The following is a 23,425-nucleotide window of genomic DNA, read 5'->3' as shown; positions in this document are numbered from 1 at the left end:
CCTGCTTGCATTAATCAATAATATTCATTCTAGGAATGTCAACAGAATTTAATCATTTTGATATTTTTTTCATGTTATAAACATTCAGATGATGTTCAGATCAAAGAACATAATGGACAAACATTCTAAACAGATCCTAAGTGCTCTCCATTTTACTAGACACTTCAGACAAAATTTCACGGTCATCAAAAGAGCATCTATGATTACTAAAAAGAGAGTTTTGATGCTTTGGTTTTGAGAATCCAAAAGCTGTATTTGTATCAAAGACAATGTTGGGGTCAGTGCAATCCCTTTGTTGGTTTAGGAATCTGCTGAGATCTAGAACCATTTGAGGATGCTGGGAAGAAACTGTTGTAGAAATTTTTCCCCTAATAGAATGAATTTTATTCTGAGTTAATAATTCAAAAACACACAATGCATTGCTAAACAATCTATGAATAACTCAGTCATGAAAAACTTAATATTTTAAATATGAGACAATCATTATGCTTTGCAACAGTTAGCATAGGAACTCCGAAAAAAAATAAAAATGAAGTGTAACTAAAACCCAGAACCTTCAAGTCATTTTGACACAAATGACCTAAACATCAACTAGAAAAAAGTTAGCGAGCTTTTCCCCCAGAACCCTGCTCTTTGTGTGAAAGCCTGCACCTATCAATGCCAGCTGCCAGGCAGAGCTGTGTCTTCACCTAGGATTACTGTAATTCTGTGCTGTCAGTCTCGGTCATTACACATGGCCTGCAGCAAGCTTTAATTACCCGTAAAGGCACCACCTGTCACCTTTTTAGTGCTTAATCACAAAATACATCACGGTTTACTGTGTGACAAGCCTGAAACACTATACTGAGTCGCAGAATCTCAGAATCCATGCAAGAATAAAGCCCAGGTTTGGGATGAAACTGAGTGGCTGGGATAAACCTGGTGAATCTTATTCCCTGAGAGGTGAGGGATCCAGTCTAAAACCTGCGGATTGGGCTCAGAGGAAATGAGTGTAAGTAGAAAGGGTGTTTGGGGGTGGCCTAAAATTCCCAGAGGAAAGAGGAAATATGACTCTCCATGTGGGATGATGGTTCTCCAAAGAACTGGGAGATGCTGGGGCCCAACTCCAGGCTGGACGCTTTGTGCGTTGGTGGCTGGAAGCTTCTCTGTGGTGCTGTGAATCCTCCTTCAGTGCCACTGCAGTCCAGGCTCCACAGGGTTGCAGCCGAGGGCCTCTGAAAAGACTGATGGAGGGGAAGAGGAAGGGACTGAAGATGGGAGGAAGACTGATGTGGGGCCATTCAGGTCAACTCTGGCCATACATGATGGCTCCAGATAGGAAAGGATGTCAAACACAGTAACAGGTGATAACTGTCCCCATTATCATAGGCAGTCATGACCTCCATTCACAAGGACTGTGTTTTCATTTGAGTCATTTCTCTCTTGAAGAGCAGTTACTGGGGCTCCAAAATGCTTCCTTATCCTTTAGCTCTGCACCATCACATTATATGTGGAGCTGATTTCTGGAGCTTAACTTAAAAGAGATGCCAGAAAGGACCCCAGATATCATCAATGAAAAATGTCACTGAATGTCCTTTCCTTTGGGTTAAGACCAGGAATCTGTGATAACTGGCCCAGTCAGATGCTTTCTCTGAACAGTAAACTGAGGTTAGTGTACAGATCAGTGAGGGGAATGTATGAGGAGCAGGAGTCCTGAACCTTCCCTAGGGTCCTCAAGGAGAAGGCATTACAAAAGGGCAGAATGCCAGGAGTTGGGGGTTACTTAAGAGGAGCCACTTAAGAGGCTGCCCACCATATGGAATCAAGAAGGATGGTAGACATCTATTGTTTTTTTTTTTTTTTTCCTGCTTTCTATCCTTTCATCTTTCTTCTGGTACTTAGACTTTCCCTCTCCATCATCCCCAAAGTGATTCTGGCAGTCCTAGCTGCAAAGTTGGGCATGTGAGTCAAGTCTGGTCAACTAGAATATCATACGTCTGGTGATGGTGATTGGCTTAGGGTTGCATACATGGCCCAACAAGAGCCGATGAAAAACAATGAAACTTTCTTGGGGATCCTGGAAGGATATGTCCCACTTTTTAGACTGACTTAAAACTAGAGAGAATCTAGGGCTTGGAGCTTCTACTTCTACATGGTATGAAGTAAGGCTCAAGACTGAAGGTGACATATCAGAAGGAGAACCAAGAAGAGTCCTGATGCTGTTGTTGAACCAGCCCTGAATTCAGCTGTGCTTTAAGTGAATTATTCCTGACGTACTTAATCCAGTGTGGATCGTTTTCTGAGGTCTGCAACTGAAAGGGTCCTAACTGACACAAGGGAAGAAACTAACACTTACCTGACACATTTAGGGGTCGTGAACATTCTACATCTCACATTTAGGGGTGGTGAACATTCTACATCTCACATTTAGGGGTCGTGAACATTCTACATCTCACATTTAGGGGTCGTGAACATTCTACATCTCACATTTAGGGGTCATGAACATTCTACATCTCATCTGAAGGCAACATTTTTTTAATACCTAAGAGATTTACTTTGCTATTGGTGAGGTTGAGTATATTTGTGATTTTTTTAGACATTTACTTTATCTATTGCTAATTGTGACAATTGAGTGTTTATATTCTTGTTTTTGATTGTGATCTTTCAAAAACAAGGACGAGTTTTCCAACAACTTTGTTGTTTGACATTTAGTTCCTTTTGAAGGCAACTTTTGAATCCTCTGGTTTTAGAGTTAACAAAGTATTTCACCTACAGTGATAAATATTTTACCTAAAATATTTAGCCTATAATGAATTGCCCTAACATGAGGTACACATGAAGCTTTGAGATAAAGGAGGTGGCTTCCATGATTATCACCTTCCTTTCATCTTTGACTTTCTCCTGTTTTAAGCAGCCTAGAAAAACAGAAGGGTCCTAGATATGTATAACCTGCACAGGAATTGAGAGCTTCTTCCAGAGCATATTTATGGCAAATATGTCCCATGGGGTCCCCTGCTGTGACATTCACCAGTTCAGACATCTCCTTCTAGATTGAAGTCTTCATACCCTGTGGTCTCTTTGTCTAGAGCTCAAGGCTCTGCTAGGCTAGTGATGTTCTCAGAATCTCTCTGGTCTCCCCTGGGACAAGCAGCAACTTCTGAGATCCCTATATGCCTTCAGCAGCCCTTGAGAAACTGGAAGCATATCCTTAGGCTCATCTGCCTGGTCACTCTCCCTCAGCTCTGTATAGTCTGTGGCTCAGGGGCCAGATGATATGGCTTTCTGCACAAGGCTGGTGGTCTCATAAAGAGAAGCTGGGGCAAGGTCCTATCTATTCTGGGGCCCCCAGAACTTATTTGGAGCTTCTATTGTACTCTGACTCCTGTCTGCTCCCTGGTTCTGGTCTCAGAGCTGGGTGTGTGTGTAGAAACTCCAGCATCTCAACTGCTACGTGCTTCTCCAATTCCTCCTTCGTGTACTATCTCTCTGGCCAATAAGGAAAGGAACTAGATCTCTAAGAATACTCAAAGAGGTATTTAGGTAGGTAGGTTGATGGTGGAGGTAGGAAACAAAGGTTTGGGTGGGAGATAAAGGGCCATTTAGTCCAGCTTAGATTGAATTTGAGGTATCAAAGTGCTACACTCAATATACCAGCAAATTTGGAAAACTCAGCAGTGGCCACAGGACTGGAAAACGTCACTTTTCATTTCAATCCCAAAGAAAGGCAATGTCAAAGAATGTTCAAATTACTGTACAATTGCTTTCATGTCACATGCTAGCATGATTAAGCTCAAAATCCTTCAAGCTAGGCTTTAGGAGTACATGAATCGAGAACTTCCAGATGTACAAGCTGGGTTTCAAAGAGGCAGAGGTACCAGAGATCAAATTGCCAATATATGTTAGATCATAGAAAAAGCAAGGAAATTTCAAAAAAATATCTACCTCTGCTTCATTGCCTATCCTAAAGCCTGTGACTGTGTGCATCACAACAAACTGTGAAATATTCTTAAAGAGATGGGAATACCAGACCATGTTATCTGCCTCCTGAGAGACCTGTATGCAGGACAAGAAGCAACAGTTAGAACTGGACATGGAACAACAGACTGGTCCAAATTGGGAAAGGAGTACATCAAGGCTGTATATTGTCACCCCACTTATTTAATTTATATGCAGAATACATCATGCAAAAATCTGGAATGGATGAGACACAAGCTGGAATCAAGATCACCAGGAGAAATATCAATAACCTCAGATATGCAGATGACACGACCCTTACGGCAGAAAGTGAAGAGGAACTAAAGAGCCTCTTGATGAAGGTGAAAAAGGAGAGTGAAAAAGCTAACTTAGAACTCAACATACAAAAAATGAAGATCATGGCATCCTGTCCCATTACTTCTTGGCAAATAGATGGGGAAAAAGTGGAAATAGTGTCAGATTTCATTTTCTTGGCCTCCAAAATCAATGTGGACAGTGACTGCAGCCATGAAATTAAAACACACTTGCTCCTTGGAAGAATAACTATGACAAACCTAGACAGTGTATTAAAAAGCAGAGACATCACTTTGCTGACAAAGGTCCATATATTCAAAGCTACGGTTTTTTCCAGTAGCTATGAATGGATGTGAGAGTTGGACTATAAAGAAGACTGAGCACCTAAGAATTGATGCTTTCAAACTGTGGTGCTGGAGAAGATTCTTGAGAATCCCTTGGACAGCAAGGAGATCAAACGAGTCAATCTAAAGGAAATCAACCCTGAATATTCATTAGAAGGACTGGTGCTGAAGCTAAAGCTCCAATACTTTGGTGACCTGATGCAAAAAGCTGACTCATTAGAAAAAATCCTGATGCTAGGAAAGATTGAGGGCAACAGGAGAAGGGGGTGACAGAGGATGAGATGGTTCAAAGGCATCACTGACTCAATGGATATGAGTTTAAGCAAACTCAGTGAGATAGTGAAGGTCAGGGAAGACTGGCATGCTGCAGTTCATGCGCTTGCAAAGAGTAGGACACGACTTAGCAACTGAACAAAAACAACAAGGTATTTCAAGGGTCTTCCCTGGTAGCTAAGTGGTAAAGTATCCACCTGCATGCAGGAGACATGGGTTTGATGCCTGGGTTGGGAAGGTCCCCTAGAGAAGAAAATGGCCACCCACTTCAGCATTGTTGCCTGTGAAATCCCATGGATAGAAGAGCCTGGCAGGCTACAGTCCATGGTGTTGCAAAAGAGTTAGACCTGACTTAGCAACTAAACAACAACAAGGTATTTCAAGACACCCTGCACTGGCCATTGGAAACAGGATTTGGAGCTCAACAATGGTTGTGGTCAGAGTGGTTGATTATGGGTGGTCAAAATAATAGGAGTGGATGAGTGTAAGGAAGAGAAGAGAAGAGGTTTGAGAAACAGAAGCTGGGAGGATCCTGGGAGGGGGTGTTGGATAGGTAGGAGGTGAGTTCTCCATCCTGCTTGACAATGAAGCCTGAGATCCCAGACATACATACATATATATTCATACAGATCCATCCATTCATCCATCCATCCAGATCCCAGAGACCTTGATGCCTCTTGGAAAGCTCACTAAAATCTACTTAAGCAGCAATACAAACTTCATTTTGCCTTTCAGTAAGAGAGAAGTATATCTGGCAAACTGAGATGTAAACTCAATTATCACTGAGCAAAATTCTCAAAGGGAAGGCACTGTCAGCCTTAGGCTTAAGACTATCACTGGTTTAGGCTCAGCAGCCTCTTCATGATCTGCCTTTCTACCTGTTTAAAATTTCAGCTCACTTACAAAACAGCAACAAAGGATAAAGGCTAGACCTGGTGTCCTGAGCTCACAAAAAAGGAAGGTCACCTAGAAGAGCAGAACAAGAGACTCCAGCACCAACTGGTTGTGGGTCAGGAGGTAGAAGGCTGCCAATGCAATTGCCAGGAAAGAAGATGGAAGACAACTCCTGGAGATCACGACATCCAAGTTTATGCCTGAGCAGCGCCTGCAGGGTGAGCTGCGGGAGAGGCAAACTTATGAAGGGCATTAATCAAGGTAAGAGCAAAAGGAAAATGAGGCGCTTCAGGGCACAGTGTGTGGGAAGCAAGGGCGTGATGGAAATCATTAGGAGAGATGCTGGGACTCCCTTGCCCAGCAGGCCCTTTTGTTAGCACTGTCTGATTCTAGCTCCTAAGATTAGATGCTGGGATTGTCAATGCTTAAGGGTGGTCCTTGAGGAATCTGATTCTTCCCTACAGTGTCATGAAAAAAGTGGGAGGCCAGGGTCTGGGAGCTTTGGGATGCTTTTCTCCCTGGACTAATAACTATTAGGGGAGGACTGGGTGGGACATGGGCCATGCATCTCATGTTGACCAGACAGACCCATGAGGATCGTTTGTCAAAGGGAAGGGAATCTCTTCTTGAGGTGAGGCTGGTGCAGCTGTCTGGACGTGAACATGCTGTATGTGTTTCCAGCACATGTCTGAGACTCTACTCTAACCAGACGTTGCTGACTGCAGTATCAGCCAGCCAGGTCCAGAATCCAGAGCCTAGACCTTCTGGCTCCCAGGCCAGTGCCCTTTCACAAGCCAGTAGACAGCCCAGTAACAATTTATGTGCCTGACCATTTTCACCTCTGAAATTATGATAGTAAAAAATAGCTCTAAAGCACAGAATTTTAACTGCATTTTAGAATAGGGCACAAAAAATTTAAACTATGAGCACCTTGTCACTGAAATCATGCCATGTTTTGAAGATTATGACCTAATCAAAACTATCCAGATATGCTGTTTTGGAAGCTCTCAACAACCAGACAGGGTGTTTTTGAATGCAACAATATAAGTTATCTATATGAGGGAAAACCACCGAGTCTTAAACATTACTCTCAGGAGGAAAAAAAATCATCCTCCAAACCATTCTCAGATTATATACCAGGGAATTCCATATGATTCATTATACACCAGGGAATTCCATATGATTTGGGGAATTCCATACAATTCCAACCAGTTCATTTTGAACTGGTTAAAAAAAAAAAATTTAATATATATAGGTCAGAGTCAATCCAAAAGAAAAAAGCAGTGACAGGGACGGAGTTGGTTTTAAAAGTTTTTTTAAGAAAATATACTTGAATATATGGAAGAGGTATTTTAATTATTAATCACTAAAAATTTTGAGACTTTTTTTCTGTTTTATTTTTCATTTGACAATGAAGCTTTCAACAATCAGAAAATATCCACAGACTTTATAGCACTTACATTTTTGGTACTAGGATAATCTATTATATGTCTATTTGTTCATACTTTAAAAAATGCTGACATTTTATAAACAAGGGAATTAAGAGTGAATGATGATTACCAGGGTTTGGGGGAATTAGGGAGATTTTAAGGGTACAAAGTTGTAACCAATGGATAAGTCCTATAGATCCGATACAGACAATACCATATTACACAATTCAAAGTTGCTAAGAGATTAGACCTTGTTCTCACCACAAAAAGAAATGATCATTAAGTGATGGGACATAGATGTTAGCTAATACTATAGTGATGATCACATTGTGACATATAAATGTATCAAATCAACATGCTGTGTACCTTAAATTCACACAGTGTTATGTCAATCACATTTCAATAAAAAGCCAATTATACGATGAAATGGTACCAAAATTACACTTGTTTGGTAGATTATACATTAGAGCAATAAACACTGCCTCTGTGTAGTAATATATACATATCAGTTAGCGATACCTATATATTTCAAATGCACTTCAAAAGCTAAAACTTATTTTAATAAATGTAAGACTTATTTTTTTTTTTTTTCCTGTGTTGCAGGTTATTTTTTCCATGAATACATTTCTGATCCTAAGTAACTGTTTATATGAATTCAGATTTCCTTCATTTGGGTAATCTTTTTTCCCCAAGTTTCTTGAGTAACTGCTTTAATTAAAAAATACAACAGAAAGTAAGTTCTTTTTTTTTTTTTTATTTCTTATATGCCAGGCATGTATTTATGCCCTTAAGATCATTAGATTATTTAAAAGAGACAAATTAGGAATAATCTTTTTCTCTCATTTCCTTTGAGGACAAGAACAATAACTGGCAGCTCTGTCTGTAGAAGGGGATTTTCAGGACAATGTTTTGTTTTGTTTTGTTTTTCTGGCACAGACTTGCTCACCCTGATCTGCTAATACTAACTGATATGTGATACTGATGTCCACCTCACCTGGCCTCCTTACCTAGGATAAGACCCCAACAGCTAACACTAGCTGCTGACATGGATGTTGTTTATAGAGGTATCAAGGACAGATATGTTGGAGTAGAAAAAAAGATCTTAGTGGGCTTTAACAACAAAGTTTATTTCTTGTCCATCTTCACATGAATTGGCTGGGGGCTCTGCTCTATGCCTCTTTATTCAGAGACATGGACCAAATCAACACCACAATTTTGAGCATTCATTTGTCTCACAAGCAGAACTGAAGATAGGTCTTGAGGCATCACATTTTCTGTTAAAAGTGTCTAGTCTGGACAATACTTGCTACTCATTGACTACAACAGTGTCATGGCCTCACTCAATCTCCAGGAAGCAGAAAGTACAATCTCATCATGTGCCAGGAAGGTGAGAAGCCAGAAACACTTGGTGGGCAGCATTAATGATTATTATAGTCACTTAAACACAATATGCATTCACTGTCTCCTTCCTAGGAGAATGCTGACTTTGATGAGTTATTTATCTCTTCCAGGCTGCCAATGGAGTTAGGCAAATCTGACCCTATTTCCTATTCCAGGAATCAACCTTGATGTATTTAAGTGAATTGAAAAAATCTCAACCTGGTTATAGTAGTTCAGGAAGGAACATGAAACACAATTCAGGCCAATGAGATGGTGTGAGGGGTTGTAGGTCCTTTGGGGAAAGTTTCTTCTCATTTTTCTGGGACAGCTTCTAGGAATGACTCTCTTGTTCTCTCTGGATATGAAAGAGAAAGCATGAGAGCCCAAATGCAACTTGCAGCCATTCTGTGACCAAGAGGAGAACCAGTCTCAGGATGGAGTTGACACTGAGGATGGTAGAACAGAGAGACAGAAAATACCTGATAAAATAACTGGCCTCTGGGTCAGCCAAACCTAAAGCCTATTCTACCTTTGGACTTCTAGTTATCTTATCCAAGATATGCTCTTATTGTTAAAGCCACTTTGAGTTGGATTTTCTGTTACTTGCTGCCAAAAACATCCAAATGGATACATCTGCTTAACCAGGTCTCCTATCATATCCTTCCTGCTTGATCTGTAGCCCTTGACTCCAACCTGGCCTTCTTTTTTTTTTTTTTTTTTTCAACCTGTCCTTCTTATTCATACCCTACTGGCTGCCTGTCTCTCTTGTCACAGTTCACTTAGATATAGAATATAAATTTGCCTTAAATTCCCAGTATCTTATGGATTCCTCCCCTTGCTTTCAACTTCATGACCTTCATATGTAGCCTGCTGATATTTTACTTTCTGCCTCCAACTACGTGGACCATTTCTGGTCTCCCTTGATTAGCAGCCCCCCACACCAGTGCTAAGAAGGACACCAGCTTCTCGAGGACATTTTTGCTTCTTGAAAACATGTCCTTTGTATTGTTAAATTGTATTTTACCTGCACAGTGGTTGAAACTAAAACAGCCTACCTGGTCAACTGCTATCCAATACAAAAGGTCAGTGGAGTGGTACCCCTACTCTGTCAGCAACACATACTATCAAAGAGCTGCCAGCTTTGTGATTTAATGACTTGTTTGAGTCCTAAATTGGGGCTGCATTCCCAAGGCCTCAGCCATCTGATTTAAAGCTTCCATTGAAGCATCCCATTACATCTCATACATGGGCTGAAGGGTGACAGCAGAGCCCATTCCTATGGCACTTGTCACAGCAAAAGGCAGAAGCCCCAGCCCTCAGTGAGCAGGGATGTGCTTTTAAGGTTCAGGTTTTAATAGGAATATTTTAGGAGAATTCTAATAGAACTGAAGTTAACACATCTTGTATGTCTCTCAGCCTGGCTCATTTACCACCATAAATATAAGAAGCTGTGCCAAGATGACTTACCTAAAGTAGTTTTGGAGAAGTCAGGGACAAAGCAAAGCTGTGAGTAATCTAAGAAACAGAAATATTCTAGGAGCTGTCAGAGTGGAGGGCCTGGTGTGACCGGTGACTGGACATATGGGGTCTGAATTGGTCCTTTACTGAATTATTGATACTTCCCAAAACTGTACCATGAAAGACCTGGACCTCTTATATTTACTGTCCTTGTATCTAACAGGGATGATTCCAAAGAGGTCTCTGGCAGATTCTAGGAAAATACTCAGAGACTGACAGTTGCTTTGGGGAATAAAGAGACAGCATGTGTCTGCTTTTCCCTCCCTACTCCTTTTCTTTAGCTCATTTTATTGAGTCATGCAAGGCTTTCACTAATACAGCTGAGGCTTACAAACTGTCAGAAGAACCACTGTCTTAATGAACATCATTTAAGGGAGAGAGGAAGAAAGAAAGGAGACGAAGGACAGGGACAGAGAACAGAAGGCTGTTATCTAGCCCTCTTGGCTTCCTCTCATCCAGAAGGCTGATTTTCCGGTAGTGGAAAGGAGGATGGGTCAAATTATGGTAATTAGAATCTTATGTGGCAGCTCATGATTTGCATTTCCTTCATTTCATTGTTTCCCTTCACGTTTGCTGCAGGATGAAATAATACACTTCTATGTTTGTACCAAAGGATTATTCTTGGGACTCAGAAGAGGGATGACCATCAGCGAGCATGTCTGGCCTGGTTTCCCAGAATGGTTTTCAGGAGGACAAGGCAGGTGGCTTAACAGAATCAGGTGACCTATCTCTAGGGGACTTTAGAGACTTGAGAAAAGGATCGTGAGATTTTTAAGAATTTCCCTGTGCACCCAGGTGCTAATTCGTTTGATTGTACATCGGATTATCAAAATCATTTATTTTTCTTTTCAGTGCTCTGCTAAACATGTTTTGCCTTCCAAGAGACTCAAGTTGTAGGAAAAGCCCACAGGGAGTTAGGTATAGCTCACTTTCTTATCAAAGGGAGGTTGCAGTCTTTTCTTCTATCAATACAGAAAAGACCTTCCAGCCCAGGCCCTGGGCTTTCCCCATCCATTGTGAGGTGTGATTGGCAACTTCTCACTGGTGATAGAGACTACCAATTTTCCCTAGCTGCCAGTCACAGGTCACCCTCAAGCTCACTTTATACTGAATAAGAAAGGAAAGAAAGTGCTTGAAACACCAAACCAGAGGATTGGTTGGAAGTTCCTATAATACATTTTAACAGAATCACATTTTCCAGCAGCTACTTTTGAGAAGAAACTATTAGAGAAACATTGGTTCTCGGATGTAATGTGATCGCAACATCATTAGTCATGGGATGAACATGTGCTATTAAAAGCAGGGGCCCACACTGACAGCCACCTGAATTCTCCATCTTTGCTATCAACACGAGCCCTGTAGTTCCAATTATTATTCTACGTCACTCCCCACGCAGAAAATTTACACAGCCTTCAGTTCATTCCCTCTTCTGGGAGGCCCTGTGGCAACTTTGCCCATGTTCTGATTATTATTCGAGTCACTAATAGCAGGAAAGTGAATGCTCCGCATTCATCATGTGCCAAGGATGACGGCCTGAGAAGCCTCAGCACTAGGATCATTTGGTGTACTTTCTCGTTTTGCACAAGAAACTGGGGCTCAAGTGACCTCCCCCAAATCTGTTGGTTATTTAGAGAAAATTTGGCAAGAGAATGCAAAGGTTTCTTAACGTAAATGTCTTATTAAAGTCTAATGTGTACTGTACTTCTGTAGTATATGTAGAAAAGTATGCATATCATATATGTAAGCTTAGTGAATTCACAAAGCGGGAACACCTAGCCAGATGGCACCCAGTTCAAGAAACAGAATCCATACTCTGTACTCCCTTCCCAACAATATTGTACCCCCCAAAGATGACCTCATCTTGACTTCTAACACCCTAGACTAATTTTGTCTGTATCCAGACTTTGTATTAATGGATCCCAAAGCCTTTAACTCAGTGCTTCTACTACCACTACTAGAGTTTCTTTGGAAGAGAGATACCGTCTAAAAGAGATAACATAAAACTTTAGCACTTTGAAAAACGATGCTGGAAAGAAAGTCCAATTTTATTCTGAGGTCAAATTTCCATCATATTCTAGTTGGCAGTGCTATAATCTTTCATAGTGAGGGAAAATGCCACTTTACTGGGGCCAAGTTGCTAAAAAAAACACACAAAAACAAGACAAGCCCAAACTAGCTCCTGTTCAATCAGCTGTGGAGTGCAGGGCCACCTAGTTTCTTCGTGGCCACTCTGATGACACTTATTATTCTGTAAGTGTAGGTTCTAATCATTCTTTAGAAAAATTTATTACCTTTTTGTGGCTGCTATTGATTTTCACCCTGACATATTACTCTCCTTGACAATATTGCTTTTTCATTGCTGATCTTAGTAGATTCAGAGATAGAAATATCATTTGAGTATTTTGAATTTCTTCACAATGAACAGCCAACTTTCTAAGTCTCATTTCCTATAATGCAATGTTAGTCTTTTTGTTTGTTTTCATTTTGATTTGAACACTTAGTTTCTATGACAGACATTTACCATCCTTCCTCTGTTTTCTCTCCTTTCTCCAGGAGGTAATGAAAAATCTACATGCTTCATTTACCATCTCGTTGTACAGCTGACTGCAACTTACAAATGCAAGCAAATAGCAGGGTCTGATACAGACTAATGGTCAACTCACAAAATATCCATGAGACTTACATCTTTGGTCACACATTCCTTTTTGCATAGTCAAAAACTTTTTTCCAAAACAGTTTTTTATGTATGGAAATGTAAGTGGCTAAAGATTCAGTCTATCAGCTGTTCAAACTTTTCAGCTTATCTGTAGATCATCTTATTTTTCTGCTCTACAAGTTACTGAATATGGGAGAAACAGAATAGATCCTCCTTGTCTAGTAAATGAAGGAGATCAAGTTACAGTAGTAAAAACAGGTACAGGATCAAAAGTGCTTGGGTTTGCTCTTCAGAGAGCATTTTATACAGCCTGTGCCTTCTTCCCCAGAGGCAGCAGGATTCTTTTGCCATTTGAGTCCTGAAGAACTCTGAAAGAGCCAATAGTGAAAAAGCTATTTAGTCATGGATTGTACCATGTAAAAGTGAACTGAAATAAGTAGCCGTGACAGAAGTGATTAACTCATCTGTAATAGAGTTTGGACTCACAGAGAATTCTAGTAGTTTTTGATTTCAAATGGGGAAGAGACATGTTATGGTTACTAGGGAAGAAGCTAGCCATAAATATTTCTTCCCTCAGGTTAAAAAAAAAAATGTAGGCTGCAAGTCTTCAGCTAATAGGGGGACTAGAGGCATACACTTCTATCCATTCTCCTTCCCAAGATGTCTCCCCAAGCATCTCCCTATCCACTGGATGGCTGTAGGCCCTCTTGCCTTTGCGGGGTGAAGGAAGGGGGAAAAGGGAAGTGGGAAAGAGGGCAAGAATGATCCAGAAGGGGAAATGCTCTACCCTTGACTTTGAATGGGAATGTGATGTTTTCCTTCCATCAGCAGTATGGAAACTTTGCTATTTTGAGGTTCTTAAAGAGCCAGTATCTTTCTACAATCCATTGGGAGACTGGGAGTAGGCGAGCTCTCTCAGAGAAGCCCTCAGGTTTCTGAGAGCATAGTATCTCAAGGAAGAAAAACCTGAAATCATCCTGTAGCTACTACTGAAGACTTCTAAAAGCTAAGTGTCAGATAAAGATTGTCCTAGTTTGATAGGCCAGGTGAATCAGAAACAAAGAATAGCCTTGGAAACAAAGAATACCAAGGCTCTGCACTCCTGGGAGATTATTATTTCTAATCAGGCAGGAAATATATCCCTTAAGATGCCTGAAAGTTAGAAACTACCTCCATCTACTTTGATTGGCAAAAGTGGCAGTAGCCCAAAGAAGTTGAGGTCCCCAAGGATGGCAAGGCAACCAGCAGTTCTGGCCATGCTGCCAAAGATGCAGGCAGGTGGGAAGACCCTTGAACTGGAGGGATCACATGGCTGGAAGCTAAAAGTATCAAGGAGCCTATGATGTAAGGCTGCCAGAAAGTCTTTCTTTCTACTTAACTCCATGATTAACTGAATCCTTTTTAATTATGACAGAAATAGCCCTGTCAGTAGAAATGTTGCCCATAGGCTCAGTGCCCAGCCTTTTGAAATTTCCTTTGTACTTCTTTGTGTTTGTTTTGAGCAATGAGAAAGTTTCTCTGACACCAAGGAAGTCTAAGCCAATGACACCCTCCCCCTTTTTAAGATCAGATCATGATGGTGATAACTTGGTTACTCGAGAGGAAACAGCTCAGAAAGACAGTTCCAGTTACACCAACAGGAAGTGTGAAAAAAAGGGAGCAGGTTATGGCAAAAATAACAGAATATCAATCAGAAAATCAGTGGTAAAGCCTTAGATTTGTGGAAGATCTAGGAAGTTCAAGATGCTCTAGCCACATTTTCATGTCAACAATGCATAGAAAAACCAATAACTTGATAATTAAATGTACATGTTTCAGTGTTTTATTGATATGAATTGCTTTGCTTATTCTTTTTTGATCCTTATTTGAATCTTGGAAATAGAAAGGTATGTAATACATTAATTTTGTATACAAGGACAACGAGGCTCAAAAAGATTATGTGACTTGTCCAAAGTCACAAATAATTAGGAATCTTGTCACTTAGCAGTCAGTCAGATATGAATTTTAATGCACTAGAATGTCTTGTTCAACATATTTCAGAAGGGTGAATTCTAGAAGATAGGCTTGGCATCCTAACATAATCAAAGAATTACTCAGATTACTATAGCCTGAACCATGAGCTTCAAAAGGAAAAGAGGATGTGATGCTTGCTGCCCACATGTGGTTTACAATCTAGTTGGGGAGAATGACCCTGAAATAAGGGATAAACAAGCCACTGAAAAACTGGATGGTATTAAAAAAGCAAGCAAATTCCAGAAAGGAGACCTATATATGGCCAGGCAATGCTGGAAGGTTCAGATAGGAGGCAAGATCTATAGGAACCAGGCACTGTAGAAAAGTAGTGCCTGTGGGGAGACCAGTGAATGTGTCATTTGGGCCCAGAGAGCAAAAAGGCAACTTGAGGAACATCTTGATTTTAAGTTGTGTACAAAGAGATTTTGGAATTTGTGGGGAGAGTTGCCTCGGGGTGGTGAATAGGTCAGATTTTTGTTGTTCAGTCACTAAGTTGTGTCCGACTCTTTGTGACCCCATGGACTGCAGCATGCCAGGCTTCTCTGCTCCACTATCTCACTGTAGAGTTTGCTCTATTTCATGTCCATTGAGCCAGTGATGCTATCTAACCATCTCAACCTCTGCTTCCCCCTTCTTCTGCCTTCACTCTTTCCCAGCAAAAGGGTCTTTTCCAATGAAAATAGGTTAGGCCACAAGGACTCAAATCATTTAAAGCTTCAGGCTAAAGTTCAACACTTGAAATTACGTTTGGAAGCAGTCAGGGAGCCAGGCTGGAGCACAGAGCCCTGGTGCACACACAAAGTCCATCTGGTTTATGCTGCTCAGCAAAGTGCCATCACCAGCTTTCTTCTTGGCTTGAAAGGCAGTTTTTATTAAAAAAAAAAAAAACAAAAACCTAGAAGGATAAATCAGGAAATTCAGAAACCCAGAGACATACTTGCCTGGATGGCAAATTCTACAATATATAATGTAAATTCAATGCTTTCATTATATTACAGAGAAGGAAAGAGCTCCTAGAAACAGTTAGGGCCCACAGTCAGTCAGAAAGTTGACAAAGAGGCTTGTCAAGGCTTCACTCCTCCATTGACATGTGTATGGAAGGGAGTTCTCTCGAAAAATATCTAAGTCAGCCACAGTCATCTGAACCCAGGGCTGGTAATAGTCAATGTTGAAGACTAATACTTTAAGGAAAATCATAGTTTATGAGTACATGACTATATTAGGTAGTTTTTCTGTTTTTTTACTACTCAATGATTTGAATTGTCGAAACCTATTTTAAGGTACATATGGATTTAGTAGAAAACAGTGGGAAAAGAATAACTGATGCTTGAAAATAGGAGTCAAAACTTTTTACTCCTAGTAGGCTGGGCAGTGGGACAGGAAGCCAGAATCTATCAGTTCAGTCGCTCAGTCATGTCTGACTCTTTGCGACCCCATGAACAGCAGCACACCAGGCCTCCCTGTCCATCACCAACTCCCGGAGTCCACCCAAACTCATGTCCATTGAGTTGGTGATGCCATCTAATCATCTCATCCTCTGTCGTCCCCTTCTCCTCCTGCCCTCAATCTTTCCCAACATCAGGGTCTGTTCAAATGAGTCAGTTCTTCGCATCAGGTGGCCAAAGTATTGGAGTGTCAGCTTCAACATCAGTCCTTCCAATGAACACCCAGGACTGATTTCCTTTAGGATGGACTGGTTGGATCTCCTTACAGTCCAAGGGACTCTCAAGAGTCTTCTCCAACACCACCAGAATCTATGCTTTTATATTAATTTTATTTCATTCACGGTGGCTTCCTATGCAGATAGCTGAAGGCTGGTTGGGAATGTGGGAAACCCCAGAAACCCAATCCATATAAAGATAGCCCCTTAGCAATTCTCTTTCTATGGGAGTTTACTATCCTTAAAATTCACTTATTCCCTGACCTCTGTTCTTAGGACTGTGCTAAGTTCTCTCCATGTATTCACTAAGAACACCATGTGCTTATCAGCTGTAGTGTGAGAATGTATACGTGCGTGTGTATGAGAGAAAGAGACAGACAGACAGGGAGACACAGAGACAGGGAGTTGGGGGTGAGGTAGGCAGAATTAAATAGTACAGGGTGGTTACTGGCTTCCAGAGTAGTTCTGGAAGGGAAGCTGTCATGAGCATGTGATGGGCTGTGAATCTCAGTCTTTACTTTGTCCCTCTCAGTTCCCCTGTGCTTTTCATACTAGGAGCATCTTGGTCTATTGTATATTTTGGAGTTTAAAGATATTTTTTTTAAAGCATAGTCTATAAATACAAGAATGGCATTCAACCAACAGGCAGCAATTGCTTTCTACACCAGCAGAAAGCAAGGCTGGATCTGCTGGATTTAGAGATATAGTGCTTTCCTAAAGGAGTTTTCCAAGGTAATTCTGGCTATAACTTTTGTTCTGCTGCTGACTTTCACCACAGTTCCCATGAGCAAGCAGTCTTGCCCAAGAATGAGAGAGAGACTGGTGAAGGTGAAGAGAAAGTCAGAGGAGGCGGGCAGTACAATTTGGACACTTCTTTCACAAACACCTCAGGAAAATGCCTCCTTGCCCATGAATGGCCACATCTCCATACACTGCTGACACAGCATCTTTCTCTTGGGCTTCAGCAATTCTCACAGCATTCACCTGAAGAAGGCAGGGAGAAGACAGCCTTAGCCTCAGTAGAAAAGCAAGAAAGTCACGCTACCAGCTGGCCTTAAGTGAGAAAGCATTAGACTTGGAACTCCAGGCTCAGTTTATCTCCTCACATACATAATTTAAGCATAAAATAGAGTACTATGTGCTTTCTCAACAGTGTGAGAGCAAAGTAACAGGAAAAGGTTTTATAGTCCCATTGGATAAAGCCCTGCAGTAGATTGAAAAGATAAAGTGTGAAATGGTGTGTGAAGAGAATGAGCAAAGTTAACGGAGGAGTCAGTCTGAGAAGCTGCAGCTGACAGGATTTGGGATGGAGCATCTATGATGCCTTGTGAAGAACAATCTTGAATAGTTTGTTCATATCTCAGGATACACATATGCTGAGCTCCCTAATAGGCCGTAGGTGATTCTGTTCTGTGTTTTAGACTATAAACTAGTTGACCTACATCATGCATCAGAGATTATAAGAACAGAACCAGGGAAAATGCTGGGAAGGTTCTTCATCAAGGAGTTAAATCTCCCATGTGTGATCAGAAAGAAATGGTTTCTACTCCTCCTATGGTACTGTACACAATTTATCAATACAAAAGCCTCACTAGGGATAGGTTGCACTGTCTAGGTTTTAAAAATTCAGTGAAAAGAATGCAAGGTAGATAACCATTCCAAATCTATTGTTCTCATTCTTTCTATTGTTTTAGGACATGTGACTACCCTGGGAATAAGCTAACATTAATTTCTGGCTTCACAGCTGCTGTGTTCCAACAAGTCACCCAAATTATACTGAAAGGAATTACAAGACTCTTCTATACTTGAAGGGGCTTCCCTGGTGGCTCAGACAGTAAAGAATTTGCCTGCCAATGCAGGAGATGCGAGTTTGATCCTAGGGTCAGGAAGATCCCCTGGAGAAGGGCACAGCTACCCACTCCAGTATTCATGCCTGGAGAATTCCATGCACAGAGGAGGCTGGCAGGGCTACAGTTCATGGGGTCACGAAGAGTCGGACACGACTGAGCAACTAACACTTTCACTTTCCTATACTCGAAGGGCAGAGAGCATAAGATGAATAACATGAGGCTTCAGTGATGATGCTGAGGGTTTCTAAGTGGTTCTCCACACAACTGTGAGAACAAGCCCCTTTTAGAAGTGGAAGAGTATATGCCACAATGCCCAGCAATGAAAACATTTACAACAAAACAAAGCATAAATGTTAGGTGGCTTGTAATAGCAAAGATCTACCTGAATAATCATATACTGCAGTAAGGCCAAGAAATATACAGGGTGCAGTAAGAGAATTTTCTAGAACTATCTTTGTTCTGAACAATACTGGGCTTTTAGAATATACTACATTGTTTCTTTAAAAGTTATTTTTCTAATAGTACAAATGCATTCATATGATCTGGGTAATCAAACTTAATTGTGTAACCAGAAAAAATGAGCAGAATCAACTGCACTAACCATATATTAGTTAGTTAGTTAGGTCACTCAGTCGTGTCCGACTCTTTGCGACCCCATGAATCGCAGCACGCCAGGTCTCCCTGTCCATCACCAACTCCCGGAGTTTACCCAAACACATGTCCATCGAGTCGGTGATGCCATCCAGCCATCTCATCCTCTGTCGTCCCCTTCTCCTCCTGCCCCCAATCCTTCCCAGCATTAGGGTCTTTTCCAAAGAGTCAACTCTTCACATGAGGTGGCCAAAGTATTGGAGTTTCAGCCTCAACATCAGTCTTTCCAATGAACACCCAGGACTTATCTCCTTTAGGATGGACTGGTTGGATCTCCTTGCAGTCCAAGGGACTCTCAAGAGTCTTCTCCAACACCACAGTTCAAAAGCATCAATTCTTCTGTGCTCTGTTTTCTTTATAGTCCAACTCTCACATCCATACATGACTACTGGAAAAACCATAGCTTTGACTAGACAGACCTTTGTTGGCAAAGTAATGTCTCTGCTTTTTAATATGCTGTCTAGGTTGGTCATAGCTTTCCTTCCAAGGAGTAAGCCTCTTTTAATCTCATGGCTACAATCATCATCTGCAGTGATTCTGGAGCCCCCAAAAATAAAGTCAGCCACTGTTTCCACTGTTTCCCCATCTATTTGCCATGAAGTGATGGGACCAGATGCCATGATCTTAGTTTTCTGAATGTTGAGCTTTAAGCCAACTTTTTCACTCTCCTCTTTCACTTTCATCAAGAGGCTCTTTAGTTCTTCTTCACTTTTGGCCATAAGGGTGGTGTCATCTGCATATCTGAGGTTATTGATATTTCTCCCGGCAATCTTGATTCCAGCTTGTGTTTCTTCCAGCCCAGCATTTCTCATGATGTACTCTTCATATAAGTTAAATAAGCAGGGTGACAATATACAGCCTTGATGTACTCCTTTTCCTATTTGGAACCAGTCTGCTGTTCCACGTCCAGTTCTAACTGTTGCTTTCTGACCTGCATACAGGTTTCTCAAGAGGCAGGTCAGGTGGTCTGGTATTCCCATCTCTCGAAGATTTTTCCACAGTTTATTGTGATCCACACAGTCAAAGGCTTTGGCATAGTCAATAAAGCAGAAATAGATGTTTTTCTGGTACTTTCTTGTTTTTTCAATGATCCATTGGATGTTGGCAATTTGATCTCTGGTTCCTCTGCCTTTTCTAAAACCAGCTTGAACATCTGGAAGTTCACAGTTCACGTATTGCTGAAGCTTGGCTTGGAGAATTTTGAGCATTACTTTACTAGCGTGTGAGATGAGTGCAATTGTGTGGGTAGTTAGAGCATTCTTTGGCATTGCCTCTCTTTGGGATTGGAATGAAAACTGACCTTTTCCAGTCCTGTGGTCACTGCTGAGTTTTCCAGATTTGCTGGCATATCGAGTGCAGCACTTTCACAGCATCATCTTTGAGGATTTGAAAGAGCTCAACTGGAATTCCATCACCTCCACCAGCTTTGTTCGTAGTGATGCTTTCTAAGGCCCACTTGACTTCACATTCCTGGATGTCTGGCTCTAGGTGAGTGATCACACCATCATTATTGTCTGGGTCGTGAAGAACTTTTTTTTTTTTTTTTTGCCTGTTCAATAAGTTTATTATTGTCTTATCTGAAAAATCTTGATAGAAAATTGTGGTTTGGTTTAACTCTCAGCAGCTCGTTCCTGAGCTCTAAGGAAGCTTGCCTTCTTCTGAGCTACCCGATCTTTCTTCTGGGCAAGTGACATTTTGGGACGGTTCCACCTCTTCTTTTTAACTTCTTTCTTAGGCTTCTTCTCATACACTGGATTCTCTCGTATTGCAGCATGAGCTTTCTTATACATCTCCTCCATGTCTGGAGTTACGTTGTTCTTTATGTACTGAGAGAATTGTTTCTTGTAAGCATCTTCATCTTCTTCAATCAGATAACGCATGTAATCTGCAACGTTCTGCCCCATGATGTGCTTTCGGTGTACCTCAGCACTGAATTCTTTGCTTTCTGAATCATAACCAGGGAATCGTTTGGTACTGTGAGGGATAGACAAGCCTCCATCGACAGCTCCCTTTAGGGCCCCAAAAACTTTATTCCCGGTAGTAGTTCTGGCAAGTCCTGCATCCAAGTAACAGGTGAGGGCACCAGGTTGACCATCAATGCTTTCCACATTGTATTCATCTCCAGTCACCTCAACTTGGCCTTCATAAATTTTGTCCATACCAAACCTATTAAGAAGCCTGTGGGCCAGCAGCAGGCCAGTACAATATGCGGCAGCATAATTTGTCAGGCCAACCTTCACACCGTATTTTGGGAGTTCGTGAGCATAAGCTGCACAAACTATCATATCTCCTTCTATATGGGCATAGGCAATCTGACAAATGATATCTCTGTTGGTTACATGAACAATCATTCTGTATTTAGGTGTGTTGTACTTATTTTTATCTTGGATTACCAATCGTTTCCGAGCATAGTAGTCAGTTTTGCCCTCTCGCCTTCTTCTGAATTTCACTTGGTATCTCTTGAAGTAGGCCTTGTTCTTGACGACTTTAACAAACCCCATCCTGCGGAACAGAACCCCGACTCTGCAGCTTGCCACAGAGCTGCAGAACCAGCACGGCTCCGGGGGGGAAAAAGAAGAACTTTTTTGTATAATTCTTCTGTGTATTCTTGCCACCTCTTCTTAATATCTTCTGCTTCTGTTAGGTCCATACCATTTCTGTCCTTTATTGAGCCCATCTTTGCATGAAATGTTCCCTTGGTATCTCTAATTTTCTTGACAAGATCTCTAGTCTTTCCCATTCTATTGTTTTCCTCTATTTCTTTGCACTGATCGCTGAGGAAGGCTTTCTTATCTCTCCTTGCTATTCTTTGGAACTCTGCATTCAAATGGGTATCTTTCCTTTTCTCCTTTGCTTTTCGCTTCCCGTCTTTTCACAGCTATTTGTAAGGCCTCCTCAGACAGCCACTTCTTTTTCTTGGGGATGGTCTTGATTCCTGTCTCCTATACCATGTCATGAACCTCCATCCATAGTTCATCAGGCATTCTGTCAGATCTAGTCCTTTAAATCTATTTCTCACTTCTACTGTATAGTATAGGGATTTGATTTAGGTCGTACCTGAATGGTCTAGTGGTTTTCTCCACTTTCTTCAATTTCAGTCTGAATTTGGCAATAAGGAGTTCATGATCTGAGCCACAGTCAGCTCCCGGTCTTGTTTTTGCTGACTGTATAGAGCTTCTCCATCTTTGGCTGCAAAGAATATAATCAATCTGATTTCGGTGTCGACCATCTGGTGATGTCCATGTGTAGAGTCTTCTCTTGTGTTGTTGGAAGAGGGTGTTTGCTATGACCAGTGTGTTCTCTTGGCAAAACTCTATTAGCCTTTGCCCTGCTTCATTCTGTACTCCAAGGCCAAATTTGCCTGTTACTCCAGGTGTTTCCTGACTTCCTACTTTTGCATTCCAGTCACCTATAATGAAAAGGACATCTTTTTTGGGTGTTAGTTCTAGAAGGTCTTGTAGGTCTTCATAGAACTGTTCAACTTCAGCTTCTTCAGTGTTACTGGTCAGGGCATAGACTTGGATTACTGTGATATTGACTGGTTTGCCTTGGAAACGAACAGAGATCATTCTGTCATTTTTGAGATTGCATGCAAGTACTGCATTTCGGACTCTTTTGTTGACTATGATGTCTACTCTATTTCTTCTAATGGATTCCTGCCCACAGTAGTAGATATAATGGTCATCTGAGTTAAATTCACCCATTCCAGTCCATCTTAGTTCACTGATTCCTAGAATGTCAATGTTCCCTCTTGTCATCTCCTGTTTGACCACTTCCGATTTGCCCTGATTCATGGACCTAACATTTCAGGTTCCTATGCAATATTGCTCTTTACAGCATTGAATCTTGCTTCTATCACCAGTCCCATTCACAACTGGGTGTTGTTTTTGCTTTGGCTCCATCCCTTCATTCTTTCTGGAGTTATTTCTCCACTGATCTCCAGTAGCACATTGGGCACCTACTGACTTGGGGAGTTCCTCTTTCAGTGTCCTATCTTTTTGCCTTTTCATACTGTTCATGGGGTTCTCAAGGCAAGAATACTGAAGTGGTTTGCCATTGCCTTCTCCAGTGGACCACATTCTGTCAGACCTCTCCACCATGACCCATACATCTTGGGTGGCCCCATATGGCATGGCTTAGTTTCATTGAGTGTGGTCTGGTATTCCCATCTCTTTCACGTTGTTAGGCATATAAATCTTCTGTTCAAGTTTCATACAGTGTACACACTCCTGCTTACACACACATATACATGTCTTCCCCAGGATCATGACCCTTCATCTTATCATGTTATTCAGTATGGCACCTATTATTTCAATCCCTCTTACTCCGCTATCTACAAGGAAGTAATGGTACTAAAGATGTTAATGAGGTCTGTTAGTGAGAACACATGCTAAAGTAGCAGAATAAGAAAGTTCAGTTTTTGATAACAATAGCAGCCATTTTTTAGGCATTACATATATCTCATATTGGGTTCATCACTTTATATATCATCTCGTCCAAACTTTGAC

General features: G+C 41.3%; 1 protein-coding gene, 1 long non-coding RNA gene and 1 pseudogene across 3 annotated transcripts in view; 1 reads left to right on the top strand and 2 right to left on the bottom strand.

Moving 5' to 3' along the window:
- The window catches only part of LHFPL3 (LHFPL tetraspan subfamily member 3), a 589,331-nt gene that overhangs the window by 95,114 nt on the left and 470,792 nt on the right, over window positions 1–23,425 (bottom strand). The gene's annotated exons all lie outside the window — the stretch shown is intronic.
- Window positions 512–7,922, top strand: LOC145523628 (uncharacterized). The gene is made up of 2 exons (XR_014066792.1): window positions 512–6,020; window positions 7,793–7,922. It is a non-coding gene; the product is annotated as an uncharacterized LOC145523628 (long non-coding RNA).
- LOC145523262 (large ribosomal subunit protein uL18 pseudogene) lies at window positions 20,454–22,633 on the bottom strand (annotated as a pseudogene). The gene has a single exon (XR_014066455.1). The product of XR_014066455.1 is annotated as a large ribosomal subunit protein uL18 pseudogene (transcript).

Source organism: Giraffa tippelskirchi, chromosome 10, assembly GCF_054371585.1.
Source record: "Giraffa tippelskirchi isolate mGirTip1 chromosome 10, T2T-mGirTip1v1.2.pri, whole genome shotgun sequence".
Taxonomy (NCBI): domain Eukaryota; kingdom Metazoa; phylum Chordata; class Mammalia; order Artiodactyla; family Giraffidae; genus Giraffa; species Giraffa tippelskirchi.
This window is presented reverse-complemented; position numbering and strand designations above follow the sequence as displayed.